The following is a 24503-nucleotide window of genomic DNA, read 5'->3' on the forward strand; positions in this document are numbered from 1 at the left end:
GAGGTTTTTTCTTTATTGCGCCGTTCTGTGTAAACTCTAGAGTGTTGGAGATCCCAGGAGATCAGCAGTTACAGAAATACTCAAACCAGCCCATCTGGTATCAACAATCATACCACAGTCAAAATCAGAGTCAAAATCTTTTTTTTTTTCCTAATTTAATGGATGATGTGAACATTACCCAAAGCTGCTGGCCCATATCTGCATGCTTTTATGCTGCTGCCACACAATTGGCTGAGTAGATGATTGCAAGAATGAACAGTTGTGCAGGTATTCCTAATAAAGTGCATATACACATACACTTAGGAGCGTAACCAGCCCTTCCTCCTCCTTTATGCCTCTGGCAGTGAGCTTCGCCTCTCTTGCCAGAATGACACCACAGGAATATATCAAGGCATTGATATGTTTGAGGGAATGGCCTCAGCATGTGGCTCTGCTGACTGGAGAAGCCATGGTGGTGGCCAACAATCTGTTGCCCAAGAGCCAGTTAGACTACCCTGAGAAACCAAAGAAGTCGGTTTAACAAGTGGCGCTGATGGCAGAAAGGCATATGGATGAGTGCTCAAATTCTAGAGATGGAAGTAATGAAAAAAGTACACAGTGACTTGAACAGTCCCTTTGTGACTGTGCCCAAAGCAGAAGAGGCAGTCTATGTCTGATGGACACAAGCCAGCCTTACAATGAACAAACCTGCTGAAGTGTGTGATTTGGATGGATCACACAGGAGGTACAGTATCTGGGCTTCCACTTAAGCTGATCTGGAAGTATGCTTGTAATGCATATATTGTTTATACATATCCTTGGCCAAATCTGAACAACCAGGTTGAAATATCTTGGTACTTAACAGAATTCATGATACCATCAGTCTTCATAAGAGTCCTCGATCCACAATCAACGAAACAGCTCCAAAGCATCAATGATCCACTGTCCAAATTTTACAGTGGGTATTAGGTGCTTTTTTTTTGTATGCGGTTCCCTTTTATCTCTAAATATGTTAATGGTGTACGGGACCAAAAAGTTTGGTCTCATCTGACCATGACATATGATGCTTATTGTAGTTATAATGACACTTGGTAAATTTCAGTTGCTGCATCTTGTGAAATAAACACTGGACCCGCATGTCTATGCCACTCAATGCACTTACTATCAGCAATGAACTTCAAAGCAAATCCTCACTTTCAGTAGATGAAAGAACGAAGAAAAAAAAAAAGCACTAAATCTCTGGAAGATCATATTTATTGTCATAGTGTATTTAATGTTGAAGTGTGTTTGAGTTGGTCTGTCAAACAGAAGTGCACCACTGCAATTCTAGAGAGCAGAAATCACATCGAATTCAATTCAAGTGAATGAACAGGACACTTAAGAGCCAGGCTATTTTTCCAGTCGAAATACTTGCTTGCAAAATTACAAGTGTTGTTCACAATCATTTCTAGTGCTGGGATAAAAAGAGGCTAGACAACAAAAATATCATCCTTTTTTTTTTTTTTTTTAAGAGATATCATGCACCGATCAGCCATAACATTAAATCCACCTGCAAATATTGTGTAGGACCCCTTGTGCTGCCAAAACAGCTCTGATCCTTCGAGGCATGGACTCCATAAGACCTCTGAAGGTGTGTTGTGATATCTGGCACCGAGATCCTTTAAGTCCTGTAAATTGTGAGGTGGGGTCTTCGTGGATTGGACTTGTTTGTCCGACACATCTCACAGACGCTCGATCATATTGAGATCTGTGGAATTGAAAGGCCAAGTCAACACCTTGAACTCTTTGTCATGTTCCTCAAACCATTCCTGATCAATTTTCGCAGTGTGGCAATGCGCAGCATCCTGCTGAAAGAGGCCACTGCTATTAGAGAATACTGTTGCTATGAAGGGTTGTACTTGGTCTGCAACAACGTTTAGACAGGTGGTATGGCTCCCAGCAGAACATTACCCAGAGCATGATGCTGCCTCCGGCAGCTTGCTTTCTTCCCATAGTGCATCCTGGTACCATCTCTTCCCCAGGGACATGACGTACACACACCCTGCGATCCACATGATGTAAAAGAAAACATGATTGCTCAGACCAGCCCACCTTCTTTCATTGCTCCATGATGCAGTTCTGATGCTCACGTGCCCATTGTCGGCGCTTCCGGCGGTAAACGGGGTCAGCATGGGCACTCTGACCGGTCTGCAGCTACTCTTCAGCAATTTGTGCTGTAGTAGCTCTTCTGTGTGATTGGACCAGACAGGCTAGCCTTCACGCCCCACACGCATCACTGAGCCTTGGGTGCCCGTGACCCAGTCGCCAGTTCACTGGTTGTCCTTGCTTGGACCACTTTTAGTAGGTGCTAATTACTTCAAACCGGGAACACCCCACAAGACCTGCTGTTTTGGAGACGCTCTGACCCCGTCGTCCAGCCATCCCAACTTGACCCTTGTCTAAGCTGCTCAGATCCTTACGCTTCCCTAATATATCCCACTCTTTGACAGGCGCCATTGTAAGGAGATAATCAATATCATTCGTTTCACCTGTCAGTGGTTGAAATCTTATGGCTCATCAGTGTCATTTACATTTAAAGTGGATTGTGCTATAATCCACTTTTAAATATGAACGAATGAAGGCACAAATGCAATTGTTTATGTATGGGGAGAGTTAGTGATACTTCTGCAAAAAGGCTACTGTAGAGTAACTGACATGTAGGGACAGCACAATGGGGGAATTTCATACATAATGTGAGGATATTCAAATGGGGAAGTCTGCTTCAGGTCAAGGACAATCATATACAACTTTAAATCTTTGTTATCTATGTTTATGACTGTTCTAGGTTTTGTACGTTTTATCACATTTGTATAAATGCTTTCTAAAACGTGATCCGATCAGCATATATGCAATATTACTGATTAAAACGGTCTATTTACCAACAACAGACACCAACAGTTTACAGTGATATATATCTGGCAAATTGTTTAAAGCCTAAACCCCTATGACTTTTATATCGTGACGCTTCACGCTAATGATGACGTATCTTTCTTATAGGTTTCATTGTAGTTACTGGATAATTAATAGTCGTTGTTGTGAAATTATATGAATTAGAATGAATAATGTGGGATTTTTTAAAAGAGAAATTCCAACAAACAACATGAAAAAGATATCACTAACATGTATTATCTTAACTTGTATTGTCGCTTAGTTTGATCATTTCTGACTTAAACTAAAGTTCTGGTCCATTTCCACTGTATTTTAAGAAAGAAAAAAAAGGGGGCTTAAATGCTAGTGACACACCACACACCAACATCATAACATCAAGAGATGTAACACTCTGTGTGTGTGTGTGTGTGTGTGTGTGGGTGTGGGTGTGTGTTTGGAAGGAGTGGGATGTGTGGGTGTATGTTTAATTAATTCCCATGCTGTTATTTCTATTTATGCTCTGTATGATCTGCCACTAGTCAGTCTATCGAGAAAACACTAAAAATCAAGCCTCATGAATGTTTTTTCCCCCCTCTTCTTTGTCTGTTATATTTTGTCCCCATCTAGTGGTCAGTCAAGATACTCACAAAATTAAATTCAAATCTTCTACAGTCTCGGAGGAAAATAAAAACTTTATTCAAAAATTGTATGAATGTCCATGACAGAAATAATAACAGATAGCCTACACACCGTCTTATTTAACAGACAACACACACACACACACACACACACACACACACACACACACACAGACAGTGTTTTATACTGACATACGCTTATATAGCCAAAAGTATGTGGACACCTGTCCATAACATCCATATGAGGTTCTTCCTGAAACTGTTAGCACAAAGTTAGAAGCACACAATTGTCTTTGTATGCTGAAAGTCTTTTATGCCTTCACTGGAATCAAGAGGTCCGAACATGTTCCAGCATGACAATGCCCCTGTGCACAAAACGAAATCTATAAAGACATGGTTTGCCATGGTTAATGTGGAGAAACTCAAGTTGCCTGTGCAGAGCCCTGATCTCAACTGCACTGAACACCTTTGGGATGAACTAGAATGATAGCTAGTGCCCAGGCCTCCTCATCTCATAACCTCTTCATCTCCCAGAACTCAGCAGCCTGCAGACTTACATTCCTCACTCTCATAACTACATATATTTCAATTCAGTTTGATTTGTGTAGCGCTTTTAACGATGGACATTGTCTCAGAGCAGCTTTACAGAAACATATAAACACAGGATATGGATTTTAAGTGTGTGAATTTATCCCTATTGAGCGAGCCGGTGGCGACGGTGGTGAGGGAAAACTCCCTGAGATGATCTGAGGAAGAAACCTTGAGTGGAACCGGACTCAGAAGGGAACCATATATATATATATATATATATATATATATATATATATATATATCTTTCCTGTTTAGTTTCACTGTAATTACTAAATACGTCATAGGGGAAATCTTCTCACAACTCTATCACCACCATAAAAAAAATACTACCTTTTAGCTGTTTAGCTGTTTAATTGGTGAAACTTTACATCCTCGGCTGTCGGTTTTCTACGCGCACACACACACACACACACACACACACACACACACACACACACACTCACACACACAGTAGCTTATATCTGCATCATTATAACTAAAGTGCAGCTGCATCTCGCTGCACTCATGAGGAATTTAAGTTCTACCAAAATAATAGTGCATTAGAAAGGACTAGTCCAGAACCAGACTGCTTTTATTAGCATTACACAAAAACTGTTTTGTTTTCTTGTGCCATTTTTAATTATGCAGTCAGATTGATTTTAATCTTGCATTACTGAGATTATTAGGAATGTTTGAATAGCCAAGTCAGATCTCTGACCTCAGCCCCAGGGAAATGCTTGTGGCTGCGGCCGAAACGCTCCGTTTAAGCAACATGTCCTAAAAATATACACGAACTAAAATAGTTCAGTCCTAATAGCGTTAGGTCTATTGTAGGCACAGTAAACAGAGATGCCATTATGTTGAGTGCATCATCTGCTTTCACCAGAGACACCGGATATAACAATAAGAAGACCCAAAATCTCAGACCCCACGTCCTAAACTGAGAGAAAACTGTGAAAGAATACACATATTTATAATCGTGTCAAGTGTGTGTAAATGACAGTGAAATCTACCTCGTGTACTCTCATATTACAATACAGCATGATGTATTTATGAGTTATGAGTTGTAATCCGTTTTATAGACATATAAGATACTTAATCTCCTGAGAGATTTTGCCATTTTGATCCTTTTCATGTAAAAAGTACATTCAGAGATGTTAAGGAATGTGTACTATAATAACCATAATAACAAATACACTACAGGTTACGATACTGTACCTTTTAGTGCAATTTGTATCCTACTATTGTTCCATTTATTACGTCTATTAAAATATATATATGTATATGTATATAAACTCTATTATAACTGCAGTGCACATACAGTGAGGTCTGAAAGTCTGAGACCACATTGAAAATATGTTTTTTTCCCCCCTTTCATTTAAAATAGGAAATAGAAGGTTTAATATTGATTTAATAATCAAAACAAAGAAAGTAAACGTTCAGTATCTTCAATATTTAATATCCAAGACTCTGCACTACTTCTAGGTTAAGCAAATTTGTGAAATTGATCATGTTAACTACTTTGTACAAAAGGTCAGATTTTCCTCATGTCTAATCTCTTCTACTGGAGCATGTGATCAGACGGCACTCCGATGGATTCGATCTGAAATGGATCATGAGGTTTTGCACGAACCTGTGGAATCCATGCCTGCTGGTGTGCATGCTGTCATTAAAACAAAAAGGGGACGTTCCAAGTACTCATTCAATTAGAAGATAATGCAAAATCGAGACACTTTCACTTAGTGCGCTCAGACTTTTGGACCCCGCTGTATATGCGCAGTAGATATAAAAAGTCTACACACCCCTGTTAAAATATGGCACGACGGCGAAACTATTAAGACGGGACGTCCCTCTAAAATTTATGAGCGAACTGGTCAGGGATGCTGCCAAGAGGCCTACAGCAACATTAAAAGAATTGCAGCCATGTCTGACAAGCACTGGTTTCTCGCTACATGTGACAACAATCTCACGAATTCTTCATATCTCTGGGCTATGGGATAGGGTGGCAAGACGGAAACCTGTTTTAACAAATTTTTTTTTATAAAAATACATCCAATCTCACAAAACCATGTGGAATAATGTGTTATGGTCTGATAAGACCACAGGAAAACTTTTTGGCAATGATATCAAGTAATATGTTTGGCACAAAAAAACAACACAGCACATCACCAGAAGAACACCATCCCCACGGGGAAGCATGTTTGTGGCAGTATCGTACTTTGGAGCTGTTTTTCTTCAGCTGGAACTGGGGCTTTAATCAGGATGGAGGTAATGATGAATAGCTCCAAATACCCAGTCAGTATTGCCACAAAAGTTTAAGGCTGCTGCTAAAACACTTATGAAGAGGAATGAAACTTTTCAGCATGACAACGACCCAAAGCAAACCTCCAGACCAACAGAGGAACGGCTTCACCAAAACAAGTTCAAGGTTTTGGAATGGCCCCGCCAGAGTCCAGACCCGAATCCAATCAAAAGTCCGTGTTGACCTGAAGAGGGCTGTGCACAGGGGATGCCCAGCCAATTTGGCAGAGTTCGAATGCTTTTCAAGGACGAATGGCAAAATACTGCGAAGTCAAAACGTGCCAAAAGGATTGACTCTTACCCAAAAAGATTGAATGCCGTGATAAAATCTAAACCTGCTTCAACTAAGTATTAGTTTAGGGGCGTGTACACTTATGCAACCAGGTTACCGTACATTTTTTATTCTGAACGTTTTTTTTTTCTGCCTAAAATGATTCTTGTTGTTTTTCACTTTAATTAATAGGTTCAAATTTCACAATAAAGGTAGAAAAGATTCTGACATGATTTATCTTGATTTTTATGCTTCAGATTAATTGGGACATTCTTAAAATGCGATAAGCATATAAAGGAGAAGTGTAAGGATATATTGGATGTATTCATGAAACACCCCACAACTATGATTAAATGATGCGTTGATGGATCTTAGGTGCCTTACATGGTGTTTTTATTATTATTATTATTATTTTTTTTTATAAAAGGCCTCAATAAGGAGGAAATGAAAGTAGATTTGGAAATATAGAAAGTTGCATAGGCCTGCTAGTGAGTATACAGAGATTTTTACTTTGTCTAATTATTATTATATTTTTTTACATCCTGTGTTATGCTGCTATTCAGTGGCTTAGAGGTTAGCATGTTTGCGTCTCACCTCCAGGGTTGGGGGTTCAATTTCTTGTGCGTGTATAGTTTGTATGTTCTCCCTGTGCTTCAGGGGTTTCCTCCCCCAGTCCAAAGACGTGCCAGTCAGCAGACTGGCAACTCTAAATCGTCTGTAGTGTGTGAATGGGTGTGTGAGTGTGTGTGAGATTGTGCTCTGCGAGTCAGTTACTGTGTTCATACAGTATTAGAATCTGTTGATGAATTTCGAGAAGAATTGTTTCAGTCTGTTATTGAAATTTGATTTAGGCCTACTGGTGCCATGAATATGTAAGCTACTAGTAAGTATTGCTTTAAACACCATTAAATTAAATTTAGAGCCTGAACCAATGAAAGGAAGTGTCCAAATCTGTCCTTAATTTTCAAAACATGTCATTAACAATTGTCTTGGGTCATTTTGACAAAAGGGTAAGCCATGCTTCTTTCGAATGCGGTATAAGCATTTTCCCTTCACCATGTAGACAGGTCAGGATTTCAGTTGTGGGATTTTCCACAAGACGGATATTCTGCCCCTATGTATTTGAATTCACTCTCTATATGTGTATGTATTATACACAATGACATCATAATCAGGAGTGTCCTCCGGGTACTCTGGTTTCCTCCCCAGACCAAAGACAGGCTGATTGGCATCTCTAAGTTGTCCGTAGCATGTGAATGGGTGTGCGCGATTGTGCCCTGTGATGTGTTGGCACCCTGTCCGGGATGTTCCCGCCTTGTGCCCCCGAGTCTCCCGGGATAGGCTCCAGTCTCCCCGTTTAGGATAAACGATATAGAAAATGAACGGATGGATCGATCCACCCGTCTTCTATACCGCTTATGCTTCAGGCTCACGGGGAACCTGGAACCTATCCCAGGGAGCATCGGGCACAAGGCGGGGGTTACACCCTGGTCAGGGTGCCAATCCTGGATGGATGAATGAATGGACATCATAATCTATCGCCTAACATCAGAACTAGTTCTATTCAGCCACACGGTGGCGCTCTGTACTCATAAAACTCAGTCATGTCTCTGTAGTACAGTAGCTCACCACCGTGCTAAATACATTCATCCACATGCGTGTGCCTCCTTTTCTAAATCTTTTCCTGTGTACTCGGGATTAAATATTGATCTGACTATCACTAACTACCGACTTGTGAATTACAGAACCCCCATACGACCATACCTCACTGTTTTATTCAATTGTTGTAATGACTGATTTATTAGATTTATCCTAGGTGTAGGCTCAGCTGACATCCATTCCAGCCAGGGAATCAGAGAAATGCACGGATTCCTTTTCTGTGGTGGTTTTCTTTCTTTTTCCTGCACGTTTGAGCACTTTGTTCATCGAGTAAGAATGAAACTAATATAATGGACCGTGCATGAATGTAATGAACAGAAAACACACACAGACACTAATGCAACAGTAAACACACCAAATAATCACCAAATTTATCCATTGAGGAACATGACAAATAAAACCGGTAGCTATTTAGGCAGATGGAAGAGCTTGAATTTTCATACTTTTTTTTTTTTTTGTTCTAGCACATGGGCTAGTCCTTCTGAACTTTTTACCCTCCGAACCTGTCGTGTTTCTCTGCAGAAAGTCGAGAAAACCGGGAGAGGATGGCTAGACGCGCTCCTCTTACAGTGATCCACCTGGACGATTTTACTTTAAAGAAAGACAGGAGAAGAAGTCGTACTTCTTTATTTACTACAAACACTAAGAAGCAGCCTACGAATGTCGCGCGCAAAGTTCTGCTTCGCTGAATGACATGGACTTGATTGTGAGCTGTGCGTCGCGCGCTGAGCGGTGTTTACTCAAGCAGGTGGATATGACGTCACGGACTGGGAACATCAAAAAACAACAACATCTAAATCCGCGATGTTTCCCCCTTCTCTCTCTCTCTTTCTCTCTCTCGGCACGTTAAAAGTGTAAAAAAAAAAAAAAAAAAACCCGTCGGAAGGATCCCGCGTTCCTAACTGAAAGTACTGCTTCAACACGCCGCTTTCCGGTCAGACCCACGCGAGAGTAATATTGTTAGTGTTTACAGTGCGATTTATCGCACGCGCTCTGCCCAAACACAAGCTCACGCGAAGAGTTCAAACCGCCGAGAAGCAAATTTCAGCATTAAAAAAAAAACAACAACAACCCGTCCAAATCACGGTAAGTTCCTCACAATGTCTACTTCATTTCTGTGCAATGTTTTACTTTTTACGTTTGGCTTTGTGTGTGTGCTTGGCTGTTGTCTGTTGCGGCGAACAAACAAACAAACAAGCAAACAAACAAACAAACATGTACGGCGTTCTAAGCGACGCCGGATGACGGTCAGGTGTTACATTAAAAATGGCGTTATTGTGAATTGGAAACGCGTTATTTTTCGAGACGAGGCGGCTAGCGTGACTTTTTTCTCTTTCTCTTGTTGTTTTTTTCTTTTCTCCCAGAAGTTAGCCGCAGGAGCTAGCGAGGTCGCAACGCGTTATCGTTTACAGCGCGTGCAGCACTTTTGTTGTTGTTGTTGTTTATATAGATATAAAAAAAAGCGTCTTCGCGGGGAGTTGTAAATAAAATACGCTCTCTCTAAGCACCACTGTATGATTTCCAGCAGCACTCGGTGCTTTTTTTACTCCCCACGTGTTCAGACGAGTCAGAAATAAGCGCACCACTTTTCTTCTTCTTCTTCTTCTTCTCCTCCTCGTCCGCTTTCAGCTTTGATTTCATCTGTACTTGTACCGCTCAGCAAGCCGTCTCTCCGTACACACACGGCAGATTTGTTCAAGTCCCGAAACTACTCCTGGCAGCCCGAAAGTCTCTCTCTCTCAGTCGTCTGCTCTTCGACGTGACTGTGCTGAGAAAGTTGACTGGCTTCCACCGGACTGAATCAAACTAGCACAGCAGCTGAGGTTTCGGTCGGAGCCCGTGCTTATTCCTCTTACACATGTTAGCGTTGAAGGGGCTTCACTTCACAGGATGTCTGATAACAGTTCAGGGATGAGTTATTCCATTTCAGCTGGTGGTGGTGTTATTTATTTTTTTTGCTGGTACACTGTGGAAAAGTGCAGCGTTCAAAATATATCCAAGACCAGACCTGTTTTATTACATGAAAGAAGTAGTTTATTTCATATTTCCCTTTTCAGTATATCTATACACTCTGTAAGTATACATATATATTTTAAATGCACACGTTAATATATAGGCTACTAAACATGTTTATAATATAATAGCCTGTATTTATTGTGCAGTATAATATTTATTTTCTCACCTGGTCCCACTCAGGTGTCTGTAAACAGGCCTTTGCTTCAGTCCCGGAATAAAAATGAGTAAATAAATAAATGTTCTTTTTTTTTTTTTTTTTTTTTTTAAGCAAACAGTAAATTAAATCTTAAATATAGTGCCACTGTTTTGTTAAAGAAAAAAAAATATATATACACACGCACACACACAAGATCTCTCTAGCAGCTTGGACTAGTGCTTTGGATTAGTCATTGTTTTAAAGAAGGGGAAAAAAAGTGAAAAAGAGAGAAGGCGAAAGGAGGGAAAAACCCCCCTTTTTTTCGCTGAAGTAAACAGGCTTCAGCGGGCGAACCTTGACAACCCAGATTAAGGAAAACTCTGAAGATCAAACATTGCTGCTGCGGCCGTTGTCATGAGCTTCTACAGAAAGAATGGCGAGCGATAGCGAGAAAGAGAGAACGAGTATTTGAACAGGCACCGGGGGTTTGTGTGCTCACTTATGCAGAAACGGACCTTGGCAAACGCTGCCTGACCCAGGTTTGAAGTGTTGGGCTGAACTTTTTCTTTCCTGCTTCTCAGCCCTCGCTTTGCAAATAGCTGCGGAATGTTTTCACTTATAGATGTTGCCAGTCCTGAAGTTCAGACTTTTTTTTTTTTTTTGCGAGATGTTAAATATTTCAAAGCGGCGAGCGGTAGTTATTGACGTTGTATAATAGTACAGTGTTAAGGACTCAAATAATTGAAATCGGAGGCGAAATCCAGGCCGGTAAATTAAAGGTTGACTGTGTAAGTGATGGTGCATTAGGAGAGATTACTGTACAGCTCTTGTCTACGGTGTGTGTGTGTGTCTTTTACACTGAACTAATCTACACTGAGCAGGTCTGCCATATTGGACAGACACTGGACATCATCAGGCTTGGACAGATGCGTCCTCATACATCCATGGAATTTTGAAGTCATCTAACAGGTGACAAATTAAAGGAAAAAAAAAAAACAGCTGAATGTGTCATTGTAAGGCTTTGGGCCTCCTCGAGCCACCAGGACGGCTTCTGTGCACCTCGGTGTACAGTTCTTCCAACAAATATTCCCTCAGTTGGAGTCTTGATGATGATGGTGGTGGTGGAGCATCATTAGTATCTTGTCAGTCTAAAATCTCCCATAAATGTTCAGTCATGTGATCTGGCGACTCTGAAGCCCGGCACATGTTCTAAGGTTGAGAACATTGTTATCCTGGAAGAGGCCGCTCCCATCATTATAGTATAAAGGTGAACCTTCAGAAGAACTTTATTGATTTGCAGTAAGCCTTGCCTTTAAGACAAGGGTTCTCAAACGTCTTGCAGCCAGGAAGCATTTTCACTGTAAAATAAATTCTATGGACGCCCATCAGTGCAGATTAATTTCAAAAAGGTATTGTTTAAATTTGTACAGCAATATTTTGTCTGTTTATTCAAGCCATAGAGATTTATTTTCCTCGACTTTCTACCCGACACCTCAGGTCCAAGTTGTCCTTATTTATTGGCGTTGAGATCCATTCGGTTCAAATGACCAGTCAAAAGGCTAATAACTGTAAGAACGACATCACAAATATCCCAAGTTTGGTTTGTGATTTCCAGCACTGTTAAAAAAAAATAATAAATCACTGAGCACACTTTGAGAAAGACTGCTTTAAGCTGTCAGGTTTTCCTTTAATTTGTCCCACACCTGTGAATGTATATGTATAATCTCTACTCTTAAATGCATTTTTTTTTGTACTTAAGAATGACCTCATGACTCAGTTTCCAGTGCTTCATTTTTATCAGGACCAAGGAAAGCACCCCCCCCCCCCCCCCCCCCCTTCTCCCTGGTCGCTCTTTGCCAGCTTCTCTGTTCTGTCCGATATCCTGATACGTGAGCTGCGGCTCATCCTCAGCGTCTCACTTTTGGAGCGCAGAGCCTGACTGATTGGATTAGAGGTTGGAATGGTGTGATTATTTCAGGTGCCTTTGTGCCAGCTGCGGAGCTGACAGCTGAGCTGGGATCAGAGTGCTGGATCAATTTCCTCCGATCTCTGCCCTCTGAGGTCACCAGGTCCTTACATGAAACCTGCCTTCCTTTCCAGGAACTTCCTTTGCCTTTTGTCTAGTACTTTCCAAAGGAAAAAAAAAAAAAAAAAAGATTTCTAAAAATGTTCATATGCCATGTTCATAGACTGCTGTGTCATACTGGCAGGGTTTGTGGGCACACTCCATTTTATTAGGATTTGCTGTTGATGCTTCCTCAGTGGTTTGGTTTTGACCGGTCAGGAAAGGGCCTGTAAAACTGAGCACTTGTTTCATTCAGTTTGTGAGATGTTTTTTCTTTAGCCTGAATTTAGATTTTGCTTAGGAGTTTTTTCAGCTTCCCATGATTCTTGCACATTTCCACAAATATCTAATGAAGTCAGGAACTTTTTTGAACTGCAGAGTTGAAGCTATGTCTGTATGTTGATTCGCCTCTATATTTTTTTTTTTTTAGTACAGTATCACTTAGCGAACAAGGGAAATGTTGAGACTCTTGAGCCGTGACACACGGTAGATCAACAGTTTAAAACGCATATTAACTTATATGTGCACATTAACGAAGTGTAATCTTCAGTCCTATTTCTCCCCTTGTTACACCTTTATTACCGGAGTCTGTAGAATCCTCTTCACCTTTTTCCTTCGGAGTGATGTGGAGTCAGAGCCCCACCCAGACAAGAGGTTTAACAAGGCAGGACTTGGCTGCTCCATCATCCCATGGTGCAGGAGAACTTGCTCTGCTTTGATCATGAAATGTTCTGATATTCACTCTTGAAATAGCGCTATGGCAGTGGGTGTAATAAAGTGTCAGCACTGAGATCTGAGCTCTTGAGCTTCTCGAGCTCTCGCAGCGAGTGTAGAGAATGACAAAGATGTTAATGTTGACTAGGTGATTAAAGTAACACCTTTAGAGTTGCTTTAGTTTCTGGTATCGTGGATGTGTGAAAAGAATATGTGGTATAAGTACCCACTGAGGGAGTAGTGGTCCCCCCCCCCCACATACACACACACACTCATTTAATTAGTAAACCAGTTTGTATATGAATGACCTTGTGGTAATTAGTATTGCGTACACAAGAATACTGTTTTTTTTTTTTTTTTTTTTTTTTTTTCTTCTCTACCCTGCAACTGAATCTTGGCTCGATTCAAAGGATTTTTATCTGAAGGAGTTTTTCTTTCATCTTTTTTTTGTGTGTGTGTTTATATGATATTAGGTGTCATACATGAAACAGGTCTGCTTGGCGTTTTGAACCCCGATGAAATTGGGATATTCTTAATTGACTAGCTGTTGCTTGTTTATTTGATAAACGTATGCTCCTGTCAGAGGCATTGTAATAAACAAGCTGTAATTAGTGTAGACACGCTCCTCTTGCAAGTTTACCATGCTCCCCCCCCCCCTTCCCTCAGCTGAAAGTAAGCTAATGACTAAATTAATCACAAAACTAATTGGCTTTGGCACCAAGCTTTTGAGGGAAGGGATTGTATGAAGGGTGCTTAGTGCAGATTTGGGCCACAGCCCGCTTGGTGCTTACAGGGTCTCCAGGGATCCATGCAGGGCACGGCACATAGTGTGTGGAAACAGTTTTGTTTCTGTGCTGGCTGTAATAGTGCGAGGGCCATCGTCCAGGTGGTTTGGGTCTTCAGCACTCACCGGCTGACTCAAAACGGTTCAGACTGTTTATTGTGGTGCCATGACAACTCCACATCCAGTCAGAAAAATAGCCGGGGATTACGTCATTATTTACATGTTTTAATACAGTACATTTGCTAGCTATTCCAAGTGTTGATATACTGCTCTTTTGTTAAACTGAATGAATGGCTGGGGTGAGCTCATGCACATTTTATCAGCTAATTACTGAGAGAGAATTTGCTAAACAGTCTCTTGTTTTTGCTATCCACTGAAGACATTTGGGTTTGAGATGAAAAGATGAACATGAGACGATAAATCAGAATTTCCGTTTTCACTTCCTGATATTTACATGTCGACGTGTTAGACAACATAGAACACGGCACACCACCACGCAAGTTTTAGGTGAGCAAAAGTATAGGAATGGCTAAGTCTTGAAGTAAATTAAAGTCTATAACACTTAATGTTTGGTTGCATATCCCATGCTTGCAATAACTGCATCAAGCTGTTGACCCACTGACGACATCACATTGTTGTGATCTTCTTTTGTGATGCTTTTCAAGCTTGTACCGCAGCTTCTTTCAGTTGTTGTTTGTCTCAGGGGGTTTCTCCCTTCAGTCTCCTCTTCAGGAGGTGAAATGCTGTTCAATTGGGTTAAGGTCTAATGATTGACCTGGCCAGTCTAAAACCTTCCACTTTCCCCCCCTGATGAAGTCCTTTGATATGTTTGAAGTGTGTTTTGGGTCATTGTCTTGCTGCATGTTGATCATCAAGATCATCAGAATGATTAATGAGCCTATTCCAGAAGCAGCCGTGTGAGCCCAAGCCATGACACGTCCTCCACCCTGCTTGACCAATGAGCTCGCATGTTTTGGATTATGAGCAGATCCTTTCTTTGCTTTTCTCCCGTAGACAGCTTCACGTCGGTTTATCATTTTTAGCAACAAACGCAGTCTTCACCGGTGAATTCAAGGGCTCAAACCAAGAGCAGACATTCAGAGCTATTAATTGTTTAAACAGTCAATCTAATAGGACACACCTGGGCAACAAGAAAACACCCGTCAGTGATTATTTATTTATTTATTTATTTATTTATTTATTTATTTATTTTTATCACTGGAAAGAAAAGGTGCCATGTTCCACGTTGTTCACCACATCTCGATGTAAATATCAGGAAACGAAAGCTGAAATTCTGATCTATTGTCTCGTATTCATTTTTTTTTTTGATCTCAAACCCAAATGTTTTCAGTGTATAGCAAATATCACCAAGAATTGGCCTTGCTGTTCCAATACTTTCAGAGGGGACTTTCTTTATTTTGCCTTCCCTTTTCAGTACAATGGTAGACTCTTTGGCATGAATTGGCTAAGACCCTTTCTTTCATCTTCATTTAGGTTTTTGTTGTAGTGAATTTAATTCATTTGATCCACTTGAGATGTTTTTGGAAAGATTTTGATTTTCTAAAATACCCAGTGCCAGATCTAGGTACAAACCTGACAGTCATTTTTATAAATAATGTTTTGTAGGCATTAAAACCTTTTGTAGGATGCTTCAGGGCCGGTGAGTGTTAATTGACAACGAATGACACGGCAGCATGGGAAATGCTTTAATGAACTGATGGACCATATATATACACACACTCTAATATCCTAAGATATTGGAGTATATATTTAGAGTATATTCTATCCATATTAAGAGCACAAACACAGTGTGAGCTGAAGTGTTGAGTAATCAGTTGTTCAGTTCACAGTGACGTTAAAGAAAACCATTTGTTTTCTTTTGCATTGAGCCAGGATCTTCTGTGCATTTGTGTCGTGCCAGTCGTCTCTCATGATTGAACTGATCATTTCAAGACCACAGTATGCTACCTGCAGCTTGCTGAAGCAAAGTTTGTGTTTCTCTGATGTCTTGTATTGTGTTTAGGCCTCCGGCCCCTTCAGCGCAAATTAAAATTGACTTAATATGAGATGCTTGATTAGCACAATTAGCCCTCATTAAACAATGAAGCTGGGATTCAATCAGGCTTAATTGCATGCACAAGTGCAGGAAGCGCTCCCCACGCTCATGAAGTGACATTAAAAAGTGATTCAATCTTTGTTCTATTGTAATAGGAATATATTGGCTATTTCAGAGTCTGCTGGCAGAGGCTTTGGAAGAAGTGGTCCATCTTGATCTTCTCCCCTTGTGCCTGAAGGCCTCTTTTCTGACAGGTAAGCAGGTTGTGCGTCATCTCTGCTGGCCACAGCACACCGTTCTCATTTTGATAAGTGAGTTCACGACACGGGCTCTGCATTACACAGGTGCCTTTTTCTCGCATTTTTTTCTGGCACTGCATTACAGCGAAATGACACAAAACACACAGGCAGTGCCACTCACCTGCGATGAAAATGGAAAATGTTTAGAGTGGCCAAGTGTAAACATTAAGATTGAGCTGCAAGAAAATGAGTTCCAAGCCTGTCACAGAACTTGGAGCGATTGCATCTTACAGGAACTGGCCAGGAGTTTCATTTTCACAACATGTTTAGGGCGCGCTTGTCTGGTGCCTGTGTAATTGAACTGCCCACACCTTATCTTCCTCTTTCCTCCTCGAACTGCTAACTAATGATCAAGCAAATGCACCTTTCCTGAATGCCACACGACGATTAAAGAGGGCTCGGCATTGTAATTACAATATTCAAGACTTGTTTAGTTAGTAGTCTCGTCATGTTAGCGGTCTGTGTTGTTCTTGTGCAAGGCTTGTTAAAACACGCTTGGGAAACGTGTGTTTTAAGCCTTGGCCCTCCATTTTATCAGTCGTGTGACCCGCACAGCGTACAATTTAGCTGACGGCAGCAACCAGCAGCTGAAGTAACCAAATTATATAGTCATGGCTTTTTAATGGCCACATTGGTAAATGGGTGTTAAGTAAATGATGCAATTTATTCTCCATCCACACCCTCCACCCTGCTTCATGGCAGGGCTGCCACGGGACTTGCGCCAGCATGAAATAAGTGCACCCAGATGGCACTCACCTGAGTAGGGCTGCAACTAACGATTATTTTGATAATCGGTTAATCGATTAGTGGGATTAAAAGGCCAGTTTTTATTTTCTGTATAAAAAATGTTGTTTCACATTCTGCCCAATGTTGTCCTTCAAATACCGTGCAAACGGAAGGCTGGGATAAAGGTATTAAATGTATCGATGTGGGGATGCTGTGCGGATTTTTTAAACAATATTAACATTATATTGAAAACAAAAAATAACCCCACAAGCTTTAAAGCAGAAGTTAAATCACTATATTAATAATGCTAAAGAAGAAAAGCAAAAGCATTGATGAAGTGTTAGCTGGCGAGAGGTTGAATTCTGCAGTAACGCACACGTTCACTCATCTGAACACAGTAACGTTACTTTATTCTGAAAATGTACGACGCTTCTTACATTTCTATACAATTCCATGTTCTAACCCCATTACAGTTACCGCTCTCATAAAAAAACACAATTACTTTAGTTTCTATATATCGCTAAATATAGCATATTCACAGATTCACAGATTTGATCAGAATGAATATTTTAGTCCGAGTTATTGCGCTTCCTTTCTATTGCGCGGTGTTCGATTGGCGCGTATGTGCGGACTCACGCTCGTTCAGTGAAGTTTAACGGAGACGCGCGCGCTCTCAGGAGGAGACTTTATGTTAAAAGGAAATGCTGGTGTGAACGTCTATCGTGTACAGATAAGCATCTAAAGGTAAAAGTGTCATTCCTGCGCTGAAGAAAACGCGTGTGGAACACATTAAACCGCACACGCGTCTGTCGCGGCGTCCGACACGACGAGCCGCGTTAATGCACTCACCAGTTTGTTTGAAGCGCTTAATATAAAACATTCTCCCGTTTTGTACGACGTGGATCGTGCACTTTTCCCTCAGAAGCTCACTCTGTGACCTCGCTGTCTCTCAGGTGTGCGTTACTCCTAGAAATGCGTTTTTCACCACGGTGAAGTGACGTCACTGACTGGGGTTATCCACAGTGTCGTCACAGACCCGACTCATCCGTGATGTTGATTATTTTAACGATCAGTTTTATCGATTAGTTGTTGCAGCCCTATTACAGCGTACTTCTTTGCGAATAGTTCCACCACCAACAGCAAGCGATGGCTCAACTGAGTGCCTGTTGCTCAGACCCTCCTTAGCCTACACAAACGTGCTAATAATGCCATACGTGCATATTTATTTCCTCATGAAAAATTCATTCTGCTTTCTCACGTACATACAAGTGCACCAAGACACTTCTTTTTGTGTCGGTTTTGATTTAGTCAGCCACAAAATTGTATATATATATTTGAAATTACATTGCTGCTGCGTATGTATTCTTTTCATGTTTGGAAATAAGGGCGAACACACTCAAACTACTCCCGCTTCTTGATCGACATTACCATCCGTAGGGGAAATATGAGTAAGACCCAAGGTAGTAGTGGTTTGAATGGGAGGTTATTCAGAATGTAGCATTCATTCATTTTGATGGGTATGCTAAAGACCGGGAGATGGTACAGTAGGTAGCATTGCTGCCTCACCGACTCACAGTTCCATGTTTCCGGGTTGGATCCTGAGCTCATGCTACTGTCTGTGTGACGTTTCAGTGCATGTTTTCCTCCAGCATCTCTAGTTTCTTCCCACCTCCTAAAATATGCGTGTATAGCTTAAGATAAATGATCCTTTAGTGTGAATGTATGCGTTCATGATGCCCTGCAGTTTACTGGCATCCCATTAAGGCTGTATTCCCGCCTCATGCCCGGTATTCCCAAGATTCCCCCACAACCCTTATCAGGATGAAGCAGATCCCGAAACTGAATGAGTGAGTGTTAGGTAAGCTAGGTGAGGTTTCATTGTATACAGCATTGCTGTCTGTGAGGCAACAAACTAGATCGTATAGCATCATCCAAATGTTGTGTATTTCCCAGAACACACCAGCGATCTACCGTACAAAGTTTAAATGAGTGTTACATTATCCACAGTGCAATAAAAACATTTTTAGCTACTCAATTAATTCTTTAACTACCACATTTAATACAGAGCTCATTTCCTAACTCAAGAGCATGTCAGAATATTTTCTTGAGTGTGAATACAGACCTTAAAACGACCATCTTTTTGGGGAAGACCATGCACTTTAATGGTCATGTTGTACAAGCAGAAATTCTACAATGCATATGATCATGAAGAAAAATAAAAATCTTAAAATCGATCTCGTTGTCATCTCTATAGTATCTCCTAGACTGCAGTGAGATCAGCTGGAAAGGGAAGGGAGATTTCTCCAGTCTCTCAACTTTTTCTGCTGACACAGAAACGCCCCTGTGATCTCATGTTCCCTCTTGAGTTTCAACATCGTCTCACAACTGTTCTCAGATCTGCCATTCATTCTAATTCGTTCGAATATACGCGTTTACTACACGCAGACCGATGTCCGCGTATACGCTAATGTCTAAGTGTATTTGAAGACTAGTACAGTAGTGGGGTTTCCCCCCCGAGATGCTAGCATTTGTAAGTACACTGTGGGCCACGTGTTTTATACTGTATTCCAACGATTATTTTGGTTGTAAATGTAGTAATATGGGGTTAAGGAGTATTCGAGTTTGCCAAGTCCTGAACTCTACATGTTTATTGTGTGAGCATGTTTTAATCCTGTAATGACACGTTAAGATAAGAATACATTTGATCACGCAGTTTTAACTCTATTTGGAGATGGGATGCTATGCACCCAACACCTGAAAATGCAGTAATTTGGTAATAACCGGTGCACAATAGACGGGAAAGTGTTTTTTTACACATCATTCCGTAATCTCCCAGGTGGTGCGGTGGTAAATTATGTGTGTTTGAGAAAAATATCATCTCTCTCTCTCTCTCTCTTTTTTTGGTTCATTTTATTTCTCCTAAGGACATTTTGTGACAAAGCTGATATGTAAATGAAGCACAAGTGAGAATCCCCATTAAAGCTCTCGAGAAACCGTTAAGCAAAGCATTTTCAACCGGGTGAGAACCTTTTAGCCAGTCTCACCAGCGTTTATTTGGGGTTTATATTAAGCCCTTTTCTCAGTTAGTATCAGGTTAATATTTTTTGGTACCAAATTGACAATGTTATTAAAGTGGGAGACGATGCTCAGTGTTTCAAGATCATATCTAAAGCGACGATTGAATAAAAGCGAGATAGGTTCCAACATCAATCCTCGTTAACGTTCTAAAATCCTGTACTCTCAACATGCTAGCTAGGAGGTAAGGCAGGCAACAGGTAAGTCACATCTGCATCTGTAGTGCCATTGAGCAAAACCCCATAACCCATTCTGATTGGTTGAGCAGTATTGTCGTAGTGAAAACCCAGGAGTGAGGGAGAGGAAGTTTCTCCTTTTTTTCCACTCTAAATCCCTCTTTCTGCCTTCCGATCAGGCATTGCTGCTGTGCACTGCTCTTCAGGTCTTGAGAACTATGCCATGTGTCCTGTTTTACCAGCACACAGCTGCTGGACCAGGCTGCTCAGGTGGCACCAAATGGGGATTTGCCTTCTGCAGCCAAGAAATGCGTAACCAACAAAAAGTGTATTCATGTGGCAGTAAGAATCGAAGTTTGCCCTGTCAGCAGCAGAAAGTGTAAATTCATTAATGAGTCAGAAACTGAGAGTTCTTTAATGTGACATTTGTTTCCTGAAAATATTTGCAGCAATTGTACAGGAAACACAGACACATGTCAGTTTTCATTTCAACCCTGTCATTTTGCACAAAAAATAAGTTGACTTTGCATATCATGACTCTTTTTCCTTTGAGTTTTTTTTTTCCTGATACACAGCACATTAATATTAGGGGAGGAGCATGCAGCCTTTATTGTGGCGATTTTTTTTGGTGATGAAATGACCCAACAGAATATAATATAACATTAGTGTCAAGTACTAACGCTGAGAAGCAAACACAAGGTGAGCAGGAGCGATGTTTTCTGGGATGAACATGGCAGTTAATCTCAGTGCCAGCTTGTTTTCTTCTCATGCTGCGCGTGTTAACAAGTGTTTCATATCTGACGCACTTCGTGGCAGGGTACAAGCTGCGACACAAATAAACGCGATAGAGAGATACTAGGCATGTTTCCGTGTTGCAGACTGGGTGTTCTCCAATATACGCAGGTAGTTTTATTTATTTATTTTTTTTGAGACCAAGAAAACTTCACTAATTTTGGCGCCCTTGGTAAATATGAGCCAAGAAGGCTGTGAAAAATTGGCTTTATTGTTGAAACTTTTGATCATTTGTTAAAAAAAAAAAAAAAAAAAAAAGAACAAAAATACTCTTTTCTTATGGATATCAAACAATTGCAAACAAAACACAGGTTTATCCAAAAATATTTATGTTATTAAATATAGGTGTACAACAATTATTGGCACCCTTTTAGTCAATACTTTGTGCTACCTCTCTTTAAATAGGTGTGCCAGCTTGTAGCATCATTCTCAAAAAGACTTGAGGCTGTAATCGGTGCCAAAGGTGCTTCAGCAAAGTATTGAGCAAAGGCTGTGAATACTTACGTACATGTGCTTTTTTTTGTTTTTTATTTTTTAATAAATTTGCAAAGATTTCAAACAAACTTCTTTCACGTTGTCATTATGGGGTATTGTTTGTAGAATTTTGAGGAGAATAATGAATTTAATCCATTTTGGAATAAGGCTGTAACATAACAAAATATGAGAAATGTGAAGCGCTGTGAATACTTTCCGGATGCACTGTATACATACTTTATATCTATATTAGGGCTGCAACTAACGATTATTTTTTCGATTAATCGGTTCGGCGGGGCAAACCTTCAGTGCCATTTTTTTTTTTGTTTTGTTTATTTAAAATAAAACTCACAAACTGAGTGTTACAAATATAAATTCAGAGTAAAACTTTACATAACTGTTTGTCCAAAATAGAAAAGAGCCCAATACACACACACACACACACACACACACACACACACACACACACATCAAAATATATATTATTAATTTAGGACTGTAATTTAATTTGATTCTTTTTGTGCATCCATAAAAAATTATGAATAAATACTTACATACACAATATAAACAAAAATACATTTATATAATTACTATAAATTAAATGTATTTTATAGTATGTATGCATTATTTTTATGGAGGCACAAAAAGCACAGAATTAATCTACAGTCGTGAATGAATAATGAAATCTCAGTTTCACTGCACCTTGTGGGTCTGTTACGCGCTGCCTTTAGACATACTGTTTTACTTTGTGATTACTTTTGATCATCGTGCTTTAATTAGACATTACAGATCTTACTCACACTCCTATCGCGTGTCCACACTGCGCGTGAGGAGCACCGCGGCCTCGTCACTAATACATCACTTCCGCTATAATAGACGACAGAATTTACACTGCGAGCGCGCAAATACAGAATATAATAACAATAAACTTCAGTTAAACTAAACCCTTTAAGCAGCTTCACCAGTTTCCCCTGACCCTTACACACAGTGGAGCATTTTGCATATGAACATGACTTTGTCCTCGTGCAGCACTGTTTGATCTCCACGGTGTTTAATATAAAATGCCCCCGTGCCTTAGAGGACTTTCTTCCTCATGTTTCTTATTCATGTTGGGAATTAAAGGTAACGTTGACAAACAGTACACTGAAGAAAGTCATTGTCGGTGACTCTGGTGTCTGCTAATTTTAGCGTGCGTATGACATGCGCCGTCGACTAGGAAGTGGGTTATACTTCTGGTTGTAAAAAAAAACACTGGTGTTATATTTGAGATGATATTACCTTTCTAAAATTCATACACTAGACGGTAGAGTACGCAGTGCATAGTGTAAGTGTGCAGCACGTCATTTGGGACACAACTTTAGTATTTACTCTCCGAAGCGTGTTTTCAGAACAGAAGTAACGTAATGAGTAGCAGACCGCAGACCAACTAATATATATATATATATATATACACACACACAGACACATACATATAATATATACACACTTAAATATACAGGAAAAACATAGTGGAATTTATTCCACTATGGGAAAACATTACTACAAATCTTCAGCTAGAAGATTGCTGGGTGTGGTGTATTGTGATTGTGGTAATTAGTAGATATTTCTGTTCGGTTTGGTCTGTGGTTTTGAAGTTACCATCAGTGTGCTGGTCTCAAAAAAGAATCTACCTATGTTTATTGGATACACCCAGTCTGTAACACGCCTAGTATCTCTCTATCGCGTTTATTTGTGTCGCAGCTTGTAACCTGCCACGAAGTGCGTCAGATATGAAACACTTGTTAACACGCGCAGCATGAGAAGAAAACAAGCTGGCACTGAGATTAACTGCCATGTTCATCCCAGAAAACATCGCTCCTGCTCACCTTGTGTTTGCTTCTCAGCGTTAGTACTTGACACTAATGTTCGTCACTGCTTCATCTGGAGAATAACCCTCTATCATGTGTTTTTTTTTTTTTTCTATTTTAAATCCTTCCTAAAGTGCAAAGGAAGATGAATTTGGGCCATAAAGGCGGGCTATCACGAGGGCCTTTTATTCTAAATGGCTCTGGGAATTGGTATCGGCGAGGCTGCGGCATTCCCAGCGCCGTCGTATTCAATCAAGTGTCCACTTAGCCGCGACCGCGAGTAATTGTCCCCGAGTGGGCCACACACTGACCTTTTAATGTCTGTGCTGACCCTGTAACCTTGTCTGCAGGTCTTAGGGAAGGCCTTTAAATCACACAGCTCTTGTGCAGCCCTTTTTTCCTCCGTACTAGCAGGTCAAGAGAAAGTGTATGTGTGCGCACTGGAAACAGTACTCTTATAATTGGACTGTGCAGAAGAGGTCATTTGAGGGATGTTTGCTGGACCGGACTCCTCATTCAGTGTCTTGGTCCGCTGTACACCTTGTGCATGTTGTTCATTTCAAACATCTAATGCTATGAAACGATGTGATTTATATGAAGTGAAAACCTAGATTTGGGGAGGATTGTTTTGTGGGCTTTGCACTGCTAACTGGGTTTGAGACCAGACTTTTCATGGCAGATCTACTGCAAGTCGGATGTTTCCTGAATCCTCTGTATTTTAGGATTTTTCGGTTGTGAGCTGATTTTCAGTACTCTAAAACGTGAAAATTTAACCCGAGAACACGTGGTGAAGTGAATTGGGAAATGTTTATTATTAAGTGTTAGAAATCACTTGAGTTTATTGGATCAATCTAGATCTAATCCCATCGGAAAAAGGCCCGATTTTTTTTATCGCTCTGATTGAACACCGGTATAACACCACATATTTGTTCCGCAAGTTAAAGCCTTCACCACACTGAATGAACTCCTTCTTTGTGACAACAATACTTTGCCAGCACAATCTCTGTTGGCATTATTG

At 40.5% G+C, this 24503-nt stretch overlaps 1 protein-coding gene across 6 annotated transcripts in view; it reads left to right on the forward strand.

The window, feature by feature from the left end:
• Positions 1-8844: 8844 nt before the first annotated feature.
• The window catches only part of foxp1b (forkhead box P1b), a 185988-nt gene continuing 170329 nt past the window's right edge, over positions 8845-24503 (forward strand). The window contains exons 1-2 of one of the 6 annotated variants that reach the window (XM_017479637.3): positions 8845-9411; positions 16272-16350. The gene's annotated coding sequence lies outside the window, so the exon portion shown is untranslated. The remainder of the gene's footprint in view (positions 9412-16271; positions 16351-24503) is intronic. The other 5 variants (XM_017479632.3, XM_017479631.3, XM_017479639.3 and 2 more) reach the window with 5 other exon arrangements.

Source organism: Ictalurus punctatus, chromosome 11 (assembly GCF_001660625.3).
Source record: "Ictalurus punctatus breed USDA103 chromosome 11, Coco_2.0, whole genome shotgun sequence".
Classification (NCBI taxonomy): Eukaryota; Metazoa; Chordata; class Actinopteri; order Siluriformes; family Ictaluridae; genus Ictalurus; species Ictalurus punctatus.